Genomic DNA, 17,627 nt, shown 5'->3' with positions numbered 1-17,627 from the left:
ACACATATATATATATATATACATATGCACACACATATATATATATATACATATGCACACACATATATATATATATATACATATGCACACACATATATATATATATATACATATGCACACACATATATATATATATATATACATATGCACACACATATATATATATATATACATATGCACACACATATATATATATATATACATATGCACACATATATATATATATACATATGCACACATATATATATATATACATATGCACACATATATATATATATACATATGCACACATATATATATATACATATGCACACATATATATATATACATATGCACACATATATATATATATATACATATGCACACATATATATATATATATACATATGCACACATATATATATATATATACATATGCACACATATATATATATATACATATGCACACACATATATATATATACATATGCACACACATATATATATATATATACATATGCACACACATATATATATATATATACATATGCACACACATATATATATATATACATATGCACACACATATATATATATATATATACATATGCACACACATATATATATATATATATATACATATGCACACATACATATATATATATATATATATATATATGCACACATACATATATATATATATATATATACATATGCACACATACATATATATATATATATATATATATATATATACATATGCACACATACATATATATATATACATATGCACACATACATATATATATATACATATGCACACATACATATATATATATATACATATGCACACATACATATACACAAATATATAATTAAATGAGTGAGGTCACCAACAATTGTTATATTATTTTATACTTGTTTTATTATTTGATATTTTCATTTTTCAAATTTTAAAAACAATTTTTTTAAAAATAATTTTAACGTGTTTTGGACGATCTTGTGTCTTTTAAAGCAGCCTCTTCAGAAAATTTGTAAAAAATAGGTTTTCGCAAAGCCATTTTGAATATGGATGAAACATGGAATATTCTGTGTTGCTTTTCAATATTACCTAACTTGGAGCAACAAATAATAGGCTCAGATGTGGCCAAAATTAATACAGTCTCAAAACTTAAGAGTCCAGAATCTAACTGTAACAATCTGAACTTGTGTACTTTGAATGACCCAACGAGTAACAAAAAAAAAAAAAAAATGCTGCCTCTAAACGTTTTCAAACTTTAGTGTATTTCATCTCTTACCTTGATTACAAAACAAGATAAAAAAAAAAAAATTACGATATTTGAACTGTCATTTGTAAGAAGAACTTTTGTGGAAACGTTGTATTCAAACTATGGCTGTTATGGTGAGATATGTAATCATCACCGGAACATTTTAAATAAGGAACCATGGCACCGGTCACTGGATATATAACAAGATGTAAGGTTGTGACCCTTTGGGCTGTGATCATAGCATAGTATCTGTGTTAACTGTGGCAAGCAGGGCCAAAACATTATTGTTGTTATTATTATTATTATTAATTGATTCAAGTAATGACAGGTCGCTGGATCAATTATTATGATTAGAAAAATAAACAATTAAATTGGAAAAAATGATTGATATATAATATAATATCACAAAAGGAATGTGAAAATAGAAATTAGATGTAAACATGATTTTTGGTTTGCATAAACAAATAACTAGATTGGGATTTCATCAGCTATTGTAATGAAACACATGATGAAATATAGATTTGGGGAGATTCTAGGCAGTCATTAGCTGGACGTCAGAGTGAACGGACGAATCAAGAGGAGAGTTTGTCTCCATGACGCAGAGAGCAGCGTCATTTCAGGCATTCAAGATGTAAAAACATGTAATCTCTGAAGATGCTGGCCAGACCAGGAAATAAATGTTCAAAAATAATTCCGATATGCGTTGTGTTATTTACATCTGTTAAAAAGAACTGTTTGTGTACAACTGTTTTGATATGCCCACGTCAATCGTTTCCTGTTAGAACTGTTACATAAATGTTAAAAAATACACACTAGACGATCAACTAAATGATACGACGTATATACACGTACACGAATATACAAAAAAAGATAAACCCCCACTAAAAGGGTTGATATGCCGTAAAACAAAAACAACCAACCAACAATCCAGCCTCTCCAAAAAAAAAGATGAATTCCAGGTGGACAAGATCAACGACGCATGAAGTTAAGGTATGTCCAACATACATGTATCACACACACGCACTCGCATATGAACAATTAGATATGAATATATCATAAATAGACAGCAACAACATAAGCTAGGGTTCAAACAGTGAAGAACCACCAACAATAGACATTTAGTGACATGTATACATATTAGGATGAACCGTTCGTCTCAAGTATGCATATCAACATTTAGACGATTATACAACATACACCTTTTTGATACCTTTTTTTAGTACCCCACAATATAACAGACCCCTTTTTGGTACACAATTATGCAACACAACGAGTCAAACAAGCTGGAACAAAAGGAAGCAGGGAATAGATCAGACAATTCTGAAGAGCACACGTCATAATAGTATTTACCGAAAAGACTGGGACTAGCAACATCACATCTGTGAGAGAATTTGGAGAAAAGAAAGGGTCAGGGACTATCAAATTGCAAACATGCTAGATATAGCATCTAGCATGAAGACAAATCTCTATATCTATAAAAATGAGAATGTGTATGAGAAACTTCTCAACCTATATACTCAACAAATTTTTGATCTACAGGCTTGATATTTGGTATATAGGGTATTCAGACAGGTGGAAAAATTTTAATCCATTTTCATCTGGGAAAAGGCTGCTACGGGGTCAAAATTGAAAAATTGGTATGAGGTTTGTCGGATTTTTATCTGTTTGCTAACTATTTCATGACTGTGCATGTGTGAACTGTTCTCATGACAGATTCCTTATGTTAAGGATAAGTAGGTTTGAAAACACATTTTAAAGATCATGTCAAACTGGCCTAATGGTTATCGTATTTGACTCACTGTCTTTAGGTTTTAGTTTCGATCTCAGCTAGAGTTTTGTTTTTTGTTTTTTTACTTTACTTACAAGAAATGAACTGTTTAGAAAAAATATAATACTCATGAACAAGTTTCAGTTTTTTTTTCTTTTAAGGAATTTAACGTTACATAAAACAAAAAACAAAACTTTTATACTGGGAAAAACGGAATTTATCAAGAATGAAAATTATAAATGGAAAATCAATTTGTCTACACAATTTCCATAAATATTGGGAATTATGGGAATGATTGCACTCACCATTATTAACCTAGCTGTTGGTATCATGTGCCATAATCACCTTGACACGCCAGTTCTCACCAGATCACCTAAGTTAAGCAACACTGAGGCTGGCCAGTACCAAATGGGCGACCATTTGGGAAGGTGAGGTGCTGTATGTACTGTGAGGTAAAAATACCAGGTTGAGAAACTGGCGTGGTCTATCCTTCTCCCGTGGGTAGATAGGACTCTCTTAACCCGTGGTAGGCACCCCATCTAGTGGTGGCGTCAAAATAAAAAATATCCTTGATAGATTTGACGAAGCATCAAGTATTCAGCTACCAACAAGATTCGAATTACACTACAAACTTGTGTAGGGAGTTCAATCTTGGCTACGGCCATGCTGGATGGCTGGATTATTAACGTATGTTGGTGAGACCCATGGAAAATCCACAATTGCATCCTTCATCTGCTGTATATTGCTGCTATGCATTCTACCGACATCGGGTGTGAACACAGACCCTACAATATTATTGTACAACCTTTGAAACTGAAATATACTCTGGTTAATGTAGTTTCAGTTCAAGTGGGCTCCTTCTATTGTGCTAGAAAATTACTAACACCAGAAAGCATCCTATATCTATATATATGTGGCATAATCATGTTGACACACTGATTCCCGTCAGATCACCGAAGTTAAGCAATGTTGAGCCTGGTCATTACTAAAATGGATGACCAATTTGGGAATACCAGGCGTTGTATGTAGAAGAACGTCGACACCTCTCTGCAAGAGTTGCAAAAATCTAACGCTGTCATCTCCCCTGATGAGGATATACATGCAACTGGGGACAGTTTGTGAATTTCTTACTCCCATGGAGGAAGTCAGTTAAACCCAAATAGGGTTAGTGCCGTTTCACACACACATCTTATATCTGGTTATATACCAGGTTTACACAGAACAAATACTACACTTTGATCCTAGTCCAAAAGGCCAATAAAGTGTATTTGTTTTAGTTACACATCTGACAAGTGAAATCAGATGACATTTAAAAAAACACCATTTTTGCATTGCATCCTTGTCACTCAGGCGATTCTATCTTTTATAAAAAAAAAAGGTGAAGGGTGATAACGTACAGACGAACATTAAATTAGCTTAGCGCATTACTATTATATAGATTTCATTATCATTACATAAAATATAAAGCAGGTCATTTTAAAAATTAGCTGCTAAACTGGTTTTTCACACAAGGATATGAAAGTAATAAGTATAAACAAAGTAAAAGGAAAGAGAGAGAGAGGGAGAGATAGAGAGAGAGAGAGAAAGAGAGAGAGAGAAAGAGAGAGAGAGAAAACGTGATACAGAAAAAAAAAAAAAAGGAAAAAAATTAACAAAATGCTTATTTCAGATGAGTCAGTCACAAGTCAAGGCTGAACCAGTTCACACAAAATGGCTTGAACAATATCAGAGTCGAAAGTGAACCTCCGGCAGCCTCAAACTCTCACTTCCCTTGTCTCTTAGTTCTCACATTCCATGAACGATGCTTCTGACAAAGGGGAAAGAATTGCTGTTTTCTAGGTCAGAATCTATCCAGGTAACACTTATCATAGGCTAGTTTTAACATGGAAGTATTTTTCTTCTTCATTTTGATTTTTTTTTTTTAGCTTACATCAGGTGGCTTCATGCCTTATCTGGAGCAATTTCCATTAAAAGAAAATATTAATGAAATCTGCAATATATATATATATATATATATATATATATATATATATATATATATATATATATATATATATACTAGCAAAAGTAACCGTCGTTGACTGGGTTCAAAAACAGCCTACAGAAAATGGACTGATTTATGAAAGTATGATAGCTTATGAAAAGGAAGGGTTGTAAAGAGATGGCTTCGAATTTGAAGGTATCAAAACCAAAGCAAAATATGATGAAAGTAAAAATAAAATAGATAAACACCATAATTTATTATACAATACCTGTTCACACTGAAACACTTATCACAATATTCTGTGGATCTATATTAAAAAACCTTGTTAAACTTTGTGACATATTTCCATTCAATGGATGTCAGATAGATATGAAAAGTCTTTAAAGTTTGTGCCTATTTCCATTCTATGGAGGCCAGGCGCGAATGCAGACCCCACAATTTTATTATACCATCCCTATTTAAGTTAAAACATACTTATCAAAGTATTATTATGTACATCTATATCGAAAACACTTGTAAACGTTTTTTTTTAATTTTTTATTTGCATACTTTGTGGACCAGGCGCGTACGCAGACCCCACACTTTTAATGAATCATCATTATGCCAGATCAAACATACCCATTCCTGTGTCTTGATACATCTTCTATCATTATATGTGATCAGTTTTCAATAATAGTCAACTATATAGGAGCCTATTCATGACCACACACACACACACACACACACACACACACACACACACACACACCACACACACACACACACAGACGTTCAGCTTTATATTATAGAAGATATAACATTATATCCCCCACTACAAAAACAAAAAACAAAAAAACTAATAACCTTTATAAAGTCATATTTTCCTCCTCTAATGAAAAGGTAGAGAATCCCTACTTACTTGCCTCCCCCTCCCCAACGAGTACAAAGTTAAACACAAGGTCAGTTTTAATTAGGGGAAAATCCAGCTCCTCAAAAAGGGCAATCTGGATTGGGATAAAAATAAAAATTGCTTCAATCTAGATAAAATTTCTCTTTCATTGATCAAAGACAGCAGATCAAGAGTGGCATCAGAACAGATACTTCGCTTTGCTCATAGCCAAAAGACTGAAAAATTAAACATAAAAGAGAATAGTCAGGTTTTTAAAAGATCCGACTCCTAACTGCTGCAAAAATCAGATGACTCCCCACCCTTCCTTATTTTTTGAACGGCTTTTAGAAATGGATTTATAAACTAACTTATCTCTAGCCAGGTGTTTATTTATCCTTCCGTCTCTAAATTCTATCCTTATTATTTGCCCTCATGGTTCTGTTAGCCTTTTCCTGACAACCCTAATACCATAGCTGTTCTACACCTGACCCTAACCCTGACCCAAACACTCTCTTACACTCTTATCATAATCAGTCTAACATCCATTTTACATACTAGCATATGTTGGATAGCTTTTAGAAATTGACTTCCAACTAACAAAACTCTGCCCAGGTCTTCATTTATCCTTCTTTCTTTCAAATCCATCATTATCACTTCCGTTCACATTTTCCTCAACCTTCTCTTGTGAATCGACCCTGCTATCTTAAACTGTTCTGAATCTACTAACCCCAAAACGCTCATCCACTCTTTCAAGGTGACTAAACCAACAAAGAAGTCGCCTGTTTTACAAACATCTCTCTGTCCGAACTGTTCTGCCCAGGTCATCAAATCTAAACCCGTCTTTAAGATTCACATTGTATCATTCTCATATCATTTCTCTCCATGCAACACATATCCTCAAACCTCACTGGCACGATTTCACTTCTCTACATCATGACATTGCACACACATTGTGGATCAGCATTATGGTCAGACATAATTTTCTATTCATCTATTTACCAAAGACATTAAAAAAAAAAAAATTAAATCAAATTCAATCAAAATGGTGAAGTGGCTAAAACAATTCCTTATCTCAGACTGCATTTTGAAAAGTATCGACTCCCCAACTCCATCCCGGAAATAATATCCCGACTCCCCAACTCCATCCCGGAAATAATATCCCGACTCCCCAACTCCATCCCGGAAATAATATCCCGACTCCCCAACTCCATCCCGGAAATAATATCCCGACTCCCCAACTCCATCCCGGAAATAATATCCCGACTCCCCAATTCCATTCCGGAAATAATATCCCGACTGCATACTCTTGCAAAAATTCAAGACTCTTCTCTCTTGAATGAGTTGGACATGTTTTCTCTCTCAACCACTGATTGAGCTGTTAAGCTGAAAGAGGAGGGAGGGGGAGGTTGCTTTTAAGTGAAGCCAATAATAACACACCTTAACATTTTTCTTTTGCCAAACGAACTCTATCAATCTCCTTTCAAGAGGTTTGTTTTTAAATCAGTAGCGATGTCAATGACTTGAAAAATCTGTTTCATCAGCAGCAGTTGAGAAATGATTTATGGAGGATAATATGATCTATGAACTAATTACTATATACATATAAAAGAAAAAAGAAATAAAAGGAAAGGGAGAGAGAGAGATAGACAGAGAATGTGAAAGAGTGAATGCCGTTTCAAGCTTGACAGATCGACAAAAATGCTATTTTTAAGTTCAGCAAGATAAACCTGAAGAAGGCCGAAGGTTACATCGATCGAAAATAAGACTCAAAATGAGAACGGTAGTCCAAAGAATCTAAATAAAATGAAAAAAAATGCTATTTCAAACATAAGTATGACGGACGGACAAAAGTGTTATTTCAAACTTGTGGTAATGATGAAATGCAGATGGAGCTACACAGTGTCCATGATAACAGTAACGGTATCTCGTATCGATCAAAGTCTTCCTTGGAGTCAATATATTTCATTCATATATATCATTATTTTTGCTTCTCCTAAAATCGGTGTTCTCTATCACTAAACACTTTCTCGAACCCTAGGCTATTTTTTTTTATCTCAACAAATTTATTAACAAACCATGTATGGAGTACTGTTCTTATATTTAGGCAGGTGAATCTGTGTCCCATTTGAAGCTTCTTGATAAATTGCAGAAACATATCTGTAATTTGATTGGCCCCACACTTTCTTCTTCACCGCAACCTCTCTTTCACAGATGTGATGTTGCTAGTCTCAGTCTTTTCCACAAATAATATGGCATGTGCTTGACTAGCAGTATCAGAATTTTTGTAGGAATTTTTGACACCCCTAACACGAAACTGCGAATACAATATAAAAATCTCGGAATTTCTCTGTTAAAAGTGGGTTATTTATTTTCTTTATGGATTATACTTCCAAAATAAACTATTACAGTTGTTTTAAAAGTAATAGAAATATTTTTTTTTTTTTTAAACAGTAATGAATTTTCCGAACTCAATATTTTTCAATTTTTAAATTTTAAAAATCTATCAAAATTTTTCTATTGATTCTATTTTTACGATATTTTCAGGGTCAATGTGAAATTTTATGTTCTTTCCAATAAATCGAATATAATATTTTAGACAAACGTTATTTTAAATTCACGACCCCCCCCATCCCAATTTTTAAGTGTCTATTAAAAAGTAAATACTTAATTTAGTAACCCGAAAGTAAATAATTAATTTACTCACAAATTGAAGAGAAAAGGTCAATACATAATATATTCAAATTTAAAAAAAAAAAAAAAACATAGTGTTCTTTTAGAATTTTACCTGTAAAGTTTGAAGTTTAAAACCTTTTTTTAAACCACGTTATTTGTTTTTTCTTTTTTAATGGAACCTTGGTCCTTGCTCCTTTAATTGAAAAAAAAAATTAGGGCTTGAATTACATTTTTCGAGGAGTTATAAGCTTGGAAAGACAGGGGGTCGAATAATTCACGCCTCCCATTTTGTAAATGTCTAATAATAATTAATTTAGAACCCGATAAGTACATAATTATTTACTCACAAATTGAAGAGAAAAGGTCAATACATAATATATTCAAATTTAAAACAAAAAAAAAAAACATAGTGTTCTTTTAGAATTTTACCTGTAAAGTCCGATGTTTAAAACCTTTTTAAAATAAAAACACGTTTTTTTTTGTTTTTTTTTTAAATGAAGTCTTGGTCCTTGCTCCTTTAATTGAAAAAAAAAATTAGGGCTTGAATTGCATTTTTCGAGGAGTTATAAGCTTGGAAAGATGGGGTGGAATTATTCGCTATTTTCACGAAATTTCTGACACTGCTAGTGCTTGACTGAATTGTCTGATCTATTTCTGTTATATAATGGGGTTGCAAATTTGATTGGCCCCACACTTTCTTCTTCACTGCAACCTCTCTTTCACAAACGTGATGTTGCTAGTCTCAGTCTTTTCTTCAATTACTATTACGGTACATGTTCATCAAAATTGTCTGATCTAATCTCTGCTTCCTTTCATTCCAGCTTGTTTAACTCTTTGATGTAGAGGTCTCCATTAATTCGTTATTTTCTCATTGTAATACGGCTTTCTATTTCAGTAAAGTTATTTCCAAGGACTGCAGAGTTGTGGAACTCTCTTCCTGCTCACTGTTTTCCTTCTAGCTACAGCCCTGGTCTTCTTAAGACTAGAGTCAATAAGCATCTCCTGTCTTTGCAATAATTTGCTTTCATTCTTGTTAGCTCCTCACATCAAGTGGCTTCACGCCTTGTCTCACGCGATTTCCATAAGGGGGGGGGGAGGCATGACAGATGGACCAACAGAACTTCTTATAAAAATGCCTTTACAAAGATAAACTGATGAAGCAATTAAGTAGTTTACACAAAAACAAGTTATTAAACACACACACAATTTTTTATATATATATATATATATATATATCTTATATAAATTCACCTGTCATCCCTTTTTTGAAAGATGGAATCGCCTGAGCAATGAAGACAAGATTCTTGAAAGCATATATATATATATATATATATATATATATGAAAAAAGAAAAGGTAATTGCAACTTCTCTCCCAATTTTCGGATTTTGTCATCGTGCTCATATGCCTTTGTTTTCTTTCCAAATTGAAAAGTGCTTTTTTCTTCTGATGAGTTAAGAACGAAATAAATTCATTGGCTGATATAATTAAATGAATGATTTTGCACTATTAAACAGGTGCTGTCAAGAATTGTGCATATCAACTTAAAGGAATAAACGGTAAGATGATCAACATCTTGAAATTTGGAATATAGATTTTTGTCATTTATTTGTTTTATACATACATATACACATACATATATACATATACACATAAAAAGGCTCCTTCAGTCTTAGACAGACCATGGATATCCACGAAGGGGTGCTTGCATGTGAAATTTTTGTGGCAGGAAGTGCATAATCTCCAACCACTCCCTTCCTGAGTAGACATTGTTAAATACCAGTGCCAAGTGAAATGTATGTACAGGACGACTGGAAAAAAATACCGAGATAAGCGGAGAGCACATACAGCGCCTAGAATTCCCAAATGGTCATCCATCTGGTACTAGCCAGGCTCAATGTTGCTTAACTTTGGTGATCTGACGAGAACCGGTGTATCAATACGATTATGCTGTATATATGCATACATACACACATATACATATACTAGGAAGAGCAACATTGCTTGAAATTTAATGAGAACACCATGTCCTTCTCAAATATGCTCATAACACCATATTACTTTTTATTGTCCCCCCCCTCTATTTTACTCCCCTAATGCAGGTGAAAGAACTTAAAATTTAAGCCATATGAATAAGACATTAATTCAGAGAGATTTCTAAAATTTCATCAAAATAGGATATATACTTGAAGTTTTACAAAAGGTTCTTCTCTGATGGTTCCATAAGAGAGGGACTTCCAGATTTAGGACAACTTCCATTGTCTTCCCCCAGAAAACTTTGCATATGAACACAGTTTTAGGTTTTATGTACATTCGATAATATTTTTTTTTTTTTTTTACTATTATTATAAGGCCCATATGTAACAGTAGCGAGGGGTACCCGGCATTGCCCGGGTGTTTGTAGATGTGTGTGTGTGTGTGGTGGGGGTGGGGTTAAAAAAAAAAAAAAAAAAAGTAAGTATGAGGATCGAACCCGAACCGTTGAGGCAAAGTTGTAAATTAAAGAGTGAAAAAAAAAAAACAATGTGCAACGTTAAACATTGCCCCACTGCGACATGCTAACGGAAACGTTTGAATTTATTTAATTACTTGGACTTAGCAGGTGCCTGTTTTAATGAGGTCAAGTTTGACTGCGGGATTTCATTTACTGCTGAACGCTCCCCCCCCCAAGATCTTATAGGAAAAAGACTAACCCACATGCGGCGAGCGACAAATGTTGAATATTTATCTTCCCGAAATCGAGCAAATTTAATAGACAGGCGAGCTTCGTTGTTAACTGTGAGATATTACGATTTATATGTGATATAAAAAGTTTACAAAGTTGTGAAGCGAGCGACCGCTTCTCTGAAAAAAGCCTCTTGTAGAAACACAGAAAAAGCGAACACACATACATACATACATACATACATACATACATACATTTTCGCTTTTATATTTATAGATAATTTGAAGAGGAAAAAATGTGCAAAAGAAAAATCGTCAAAAAAATAAATAAATAAATAAAATAAATAAATAAAAAAAAAAAATAAAAAATAAAAAAAAAACTTTTTCAAGGCACTGAAGAGTTACTAAGTTGTTAACAAGTCCTGTTACAAAAATGTCCTGGACTTAAACGCCCTACCAGTTTGACAACATCACATAAACCAGGTGACAAGTTATGAAGGGAAGGGTGATGAAAAGAAAAAAAAAACAAAAAAAAAAAAAACTATCCAACCTCAACGATAAATTACTGATAACTGCATCATATTTCCAGTCTGAAAAAAACGTAAAGAAGAGTTATAAAACTTAAAGCTCCACGAAAAAGTAGGACATCTATTAAATGGTGTACATATGGTTGGCGCAGTCAGTGGAGTGGTTTGTGTGAGGAAGCAGGAACAATAAACAAAATCCGCACTTATATTGTAAAAAAAAAAATCAAAAAACTATCATTCAACTCGACAGGTTAGTAAAACCTAGAAAAGGGAGTAAAAATCAAGCACTAAAATACCACAATGATTGATCGCAGTTTGTTCCTATTTACAATGCCTCCCCACGGGACAGAGTTAGACACCAGGGTCGTTATTTAATGTGGAGAAAGGGGGAAAAAAAAAAAAAAAAAGGAACAAAAATAAAAATTGTCTCAGTGGTGAAGGATTTCTCCTCCACTGACAGAACAAGAAATTGAAGTGCAGCACCTGAAGATCAGATACTACACTTTAATCTTGTCCCGAAGGCCAAGAAAGTAACGTTGATAACTGGGGAAGGGCATGAGTAAAAGTCCAGAATAGTTGACACTTGGATAATTGATACAGGGTGGAACGATAAAAGTGTCGCCCTGAATAGAACTACACTACAGCTTTATTTTATAACTTTTACTGAAAAAAAATCAATTCAGCTGACTTGATTATGGAGTAGAGCTGACATCTATTCAATGTAGCCGCCTTCAGCCTCAATTACCACCTTGATACGAGTCTGGAACTGGGAACATGCCTTTTCAACAAGTCCTGGCAGGAGCTCAGCGAATACTTGGATGGCGGTGATCAAGCTGGCTTTGGTCATAACTTGGATTGGTAGAGAGCATGAGTTGTACAGTGGTGCATCTCCGATCTTGTTTGTTGAACAATCAAGGCAAAATTGGACAGGTGCTGGGCCACTATATCCTCTTTACAAATTTCTACTAGTCACCGTTTCCCTACAGGACAACAGACAACCGAAGGATACTCGTTTTATTTTTTTTGCCAAATTTATTGAACTGAATTGAGAAACTCAGATATTTAACTGGAAAAATATGAAATGAAGTTTTCATACTGTTTTTATCTTCTTTGGCATGATGACATCAGAGTTTCTACATTAATGTGTCTGTATGTGTCATCTGTCACGAAGTTGTTGTCAACTGGGGATTGTGGACATATTTACTTAAGCATAAGTTGTTCCAAGATCAATAAAAAGAAGATAAGCTAAAAACTAATTCCTATAATCAACTAATCGACATTGCCCGGAATGCAGTGAAATCATTTTAACCTATTTTTTTTTTTTTTTTTACATCGGGGGTAGGGGGGGGGTCACCACTTATCAAGGCCCGAAGGCCACTCAGGGATAAGGGTTATTGCATGTACAGTAATCAATGAGATAGTATTGTAGTAATCATTAATATTGGAGATTCGATAGAGTGTCTTACTTAAGGAGGCGGTTTGTCAGGAGCTTGTTTATGTTGGACTTGAAGACATCCAAGTTGTGGTGAGGTGGGAAACAGGCAAGCGGCAGAGAGTTCCACTGGTGTGCAGTTATAAGAAAGAAGCTTTGCTCATGGAATCTACGTTTGAATTTAGGCACAGATAAACAGTGGGGAAAATTATTGACAGTAGTTTCAGCCAGACGGGTATTTCTCGTGAAAGACAGGTGAAGGAGGACGAGAGATTGGAGCTCAGACGAGCACCTGCCATGGAAATAACAATAAAACAAAGGCTTGCAACGTCTCTTAAGACAGACAACACCTATCATATTCTTCAATCTAAAACGAGCAACAGCCAGCCCTGATTTCACTAATGAACAACAGAGATACATAATCTTCTATATATAAAAAAGCAAAAATGTATGTTTGTATGTATGTATGTTTGTGTGTATGTTTGGATGTCTGCTAAAAACTTTTGACAGACGCAACGAAAATTCACAAACTCGGTATCACATTGAAGCTCCATCCTTTGCTCGAAAAATATCGAAAAATTGGCCAAAAACGTTAACTTTTTCACCCCGAAATGGACAATTTTCGACAGGGGGGGGGGGTCAACAAAAACGTTCCTCTCGTGACAATGACCGATTCTACGCATGCGTCAGATGACGTCGTGACCTGATTTACTTTAAATAGTTGAAAAACCGTTAGCTCAGTTGCTTAAGGCCTTGGTTCATTATCTAAACGTTTTGGGTTCGAATCGTGGTGTGAGATGTTTTTTTTTGTTTTTTTTTTTTCGATTTTTTAAATTTAAATATTGAACCAGTGTTTCATTTTTCTGCTTTTTTTTTTTTTTTTTTTTTTTACTTCGCTTATTATTAGCGACACCCAAAAACACCCGATATTTTAAATTTTAATATCGAAACAGGCTTATTGAAGCCATTTTTCACGTGTTCGTTTTTCTGTTTTCATCGTTCATTTGTTTTACGTTAGTTTTTTTTTGTGTTTTTTTTTCCCGCTTAAGTGTTAACATTGTTTTCTTTTTTTTACTTCACTTATAACAAACAAATCTACATCGTCATTGTCGTTGTCGTAATGCTCGACGACTTCCGGACGCGCACCTGCCAATTTCGTTCTTAAATAAATTCAAACATCTTTCACTAACTCATTCTGGCTGGCTGATTTTATTTTCAAACTTCGCCTCAGGGCTTCGGGTTCAATCCTACCCCCCCCCCGAGTTCTTTTTCATTTAACACCACACACACCTACAAACACCCGGGCAATGACGGGTACCCTCGCTAGTTATATATAAAAGGCAAATGCGGCGCGCGCATTTTTGTATGTCTCGAAAATAGCGATAAGATCCAGGATTTAGGAACGCGGGTCGCATCTAGATTTATTTACGGCGACTTTTATAAGATCTGCGCTATTTTGCTCTGTCCCCTGTTTGTCCTGCTTTTTAGTATAAATACAGTGAAACTAAATTCAAACGGGTCATGTACTCGGCTTTCGTGCTGAAACATCCAGAAAGCAATCAGCTTTTGATCAATGTGGAGTTTCTCCTTATATCAGACAATTGCTATTCGATTTGGACAATGGGGAGCTGCTCCCCCCCATCACCACCATCTGGGGGAAGCAAAAACTAAAAATACTGCCACGTCATCATAACGATTCCGCGATGACCTCATTTAACGTCTTCCTGTCAATCAAACCTTTTTCACTTGCTTTATAAGCCTTAACTTAACACGCTAATCAATTACTCTCACTCCTGGTCGAGACGGTTAAGTGGTTGGCTTTTGTTTCCAACTCTGCGTCAAGGCTTCCGAGTTCAATCCCGCCTCCCGACCAAAACTATTTTTTTTTTTCTTTTACACCTTTAAACACCTGGGCAACGTTTTTTTTATTACTTCGCTTATTCTTTAGTTTACCTCCCCCTATACACACAGCGTCGTTATCTTACAATTGCAGGTTCGATCCAACAGGTTTATTTATGCCATTTTTTTTCCGTTTTGGTTTTTCCGATTTTTTAACATTGTCTTTTTTATAATATTTAAACAGGGTTATTACTTACCCCCCCCCCATACACACACCTACAAACACCCAGGCAATGCCGGGTAAGCCCCCCCCCCAGTCTATACATAGAAAAGCGAAAATGTGTGTATGCATATTTGCTTTTTGTGTATGTCTGTAAAATACTTTTTTTGCTGGACTTCTCGGTCGGTTCATTCCTTCTTAAAACTTTTTATATGCTTTCTAAATGATAATATCTAAGAGTTACAAACAAGGGTCGCGTGTGTATTTAATTTGCCCGACTTTCACGCGCTATTTTTTCCAGAATTTAAGATCGTTGCGTGTATCTTTCGCTTTTCAGTATAAAAAAAGCGAAACTAGATTCGAATCGGCACTTCCCGGTGGTCTCCGGAAAGCGATGTAAACGTTTGGTCAATGTCGGCTTTTTTAGTGTCATATCAAACAATTGCTTTCGTCTGGACACTTCCCTAATAAATGGGAGCTGGTTTTCCCCAAAGTTGGGTACAAACAAACAAACCGGGTTATTGACCTCATTAAAAACTGTCCCGCAGAAAATGTTAACTGCTGAATAGCTATTGCTTATGTCGTCGTTGTAACGCTCACACAAAATGTTAATTCTACGACTTCCACTTGACGTCATTTAGTGCGAGCACCTGTCAATTATCTTCTTAATTAAATAAATTCAAACTTTCAGTAACTCGTTCTTGCTGGCCGATCGGTTAACGTGTCATGTTTTTTTTCACATTTTATTTTCCAACTTTGTCTCAGGGCTTCGGGTTCGATTCTACCTAATTACCAAAACATTTTTACCCCCCCCCCCGTGTTTCTTTTTGATTTAAGAGCACACACACCTCGAAACACCCAGGCAACGCCGGGTACCCCCGCTAGTCTATATATAAAGCCAAAATGGGGGGGGTGCATTTTTCTGCATGTCCGTCAAAGGCATATTTCCGGCTGTTTCTCAGCTTGCTCGCTCATTCTTATAACTTTTTATATGCTACCGAGATTATAATATCTAACACTTACGAAACGACGTCATAAATTTCCTTTATTTCGGCCACTTTTATCTTACGTTTCTCTGCTCCTGCGGTGCGAGATTTGACCTAGAAAACCACCTTCGTTTTTAGACGCTTATTTTCCACTCTTTTTTAAAGTCCCTGGCTTCGTGGCGTCATCCTATGTCATCAGACTATTAACTTCAAGGTTTCAGGTTCGATCCTACCCCCTCCCAAAACTTTTTTTTTTTTTTTTTTTTTTAATATTTAACCTGGGCAATTCGTTTTTGAGCCTACCTTCTTACCAAAACTTTTTTTTTCTTTTTTGTCTACCCCCTCTCCCAACACACACACACACACACACCTACAAACACCTGGGCAATGCCAAGTACACCTGCTAGTCCTCATCTATAATATAAATCTCCCCCCCCCCCTGTTTAAATGTATATATATGTTTGCCTAAAACTTTCAACAGAGGCAATGGATTTTCATGATATCGGTATCGTTTTGAAGCTTGACTCTTCAGATGACAAATATCGAAAAATTGGTTCAAAACATTAATTCCTTCACCCTTAAACTGGGCACTTTTCTACAAGGAGGGGTCGCTTTTTCCACAGATATTTTTGAAATTCGTCCCCTCTTTTCAATTGACTAGCCTTAATTTAAACCTTCGCCACTTCTGGTTTGGCGATGGACGCAACGGCAAAGATGTCGTCACTTTTTTTTCCACATTCTTTTCCTCCTTTGCGGTATGGGTTTGAGCCTGCCTGCCTGCCATCACTTTTTTGGGGGGCTAGTTGTGTACAAATCCCAAAGGAGATAGGAGCCTTCTCTCATGTCTAAAAGTGACACAATGTTCAACGAGCGAGATCAGAGATGTGCCACTGTACAACTCCCGCTCTTACAGATCCAAATTTATGACAACAGAATCATTGCCAGCACCCTCAAAATGCATTGCTAGATTGCCATGAATAACAGGGATGTGCCCAGGGTGATGAAAATAAAGTTTCCGGCCATGGTTATGGTCTTTGGTGTGGTTTCAAGTGAGCGTCACATCATGCCACCTCACATCTTCAAAATTGGCTCGAAAGTCAACACCAAAATGTACCTGGATGTGCTGAAGAGTGTGGTGATCTCTTGGTGCAATCATTTGACTGCTGGCAGATACTGGGTATGGCAGCAGGACTTGGCGCCAGTCCAATTGTCCAAAGAGACCCAGGTTTGGTTTCAGAAGGAGTGCTATGAGTTTGTGCCCTTCTCTAACTGGACCCCCTCCTTCCTCAACCTGAAACCGCTAGACTACTTTATTTGGTCATACATTGAGAACATCGCCAACATAACCTCCCACAACACTAAAGCCAGCCTGATCACCGCTATCTGCTGAGTATTCGCCGAGCTCTCACTGGCGTTTGTA

At 35.4% G+C, this 17,627-nt stretch overlaps 1 protein-coding gene and 1 pseudogene across 1 annotated transcript in view; both read right to left on the bottom strand.

The window, feature by feature from the left end:
* Positions 1–17,627, bottom strand: part of LOC145263813 (late secretory pathway protein AVL9 homolog) — a 106,221-nt gene that overhangs the window by 58,304 nt on the left and 30,290 nt on the right. The window lies entirely within an intron of this gene.
* Positions 10,381–10,497, bottom strand: LOC145264082 (5S ribosomal RNA; annotated as a pseudogene).

This window comes from Euprymna scolopes, chromosome 39 (genome assembly GCF_053919585.1).
Source record: "Euprymna scolopes isolate OS-2025 chromosome 39, ASM5391958v1, whole genome shotgun sequence".
Taxonomy (NCBI): Eukaryota; Metazoa; Mollusca; class Cephalopoda; order Sepiida; family Sepiolidae; genus Euprymna; species Euprymna scolopes.
This window is presented reverse-complemented; position numbering and strand designations above follow the sequence as displayed.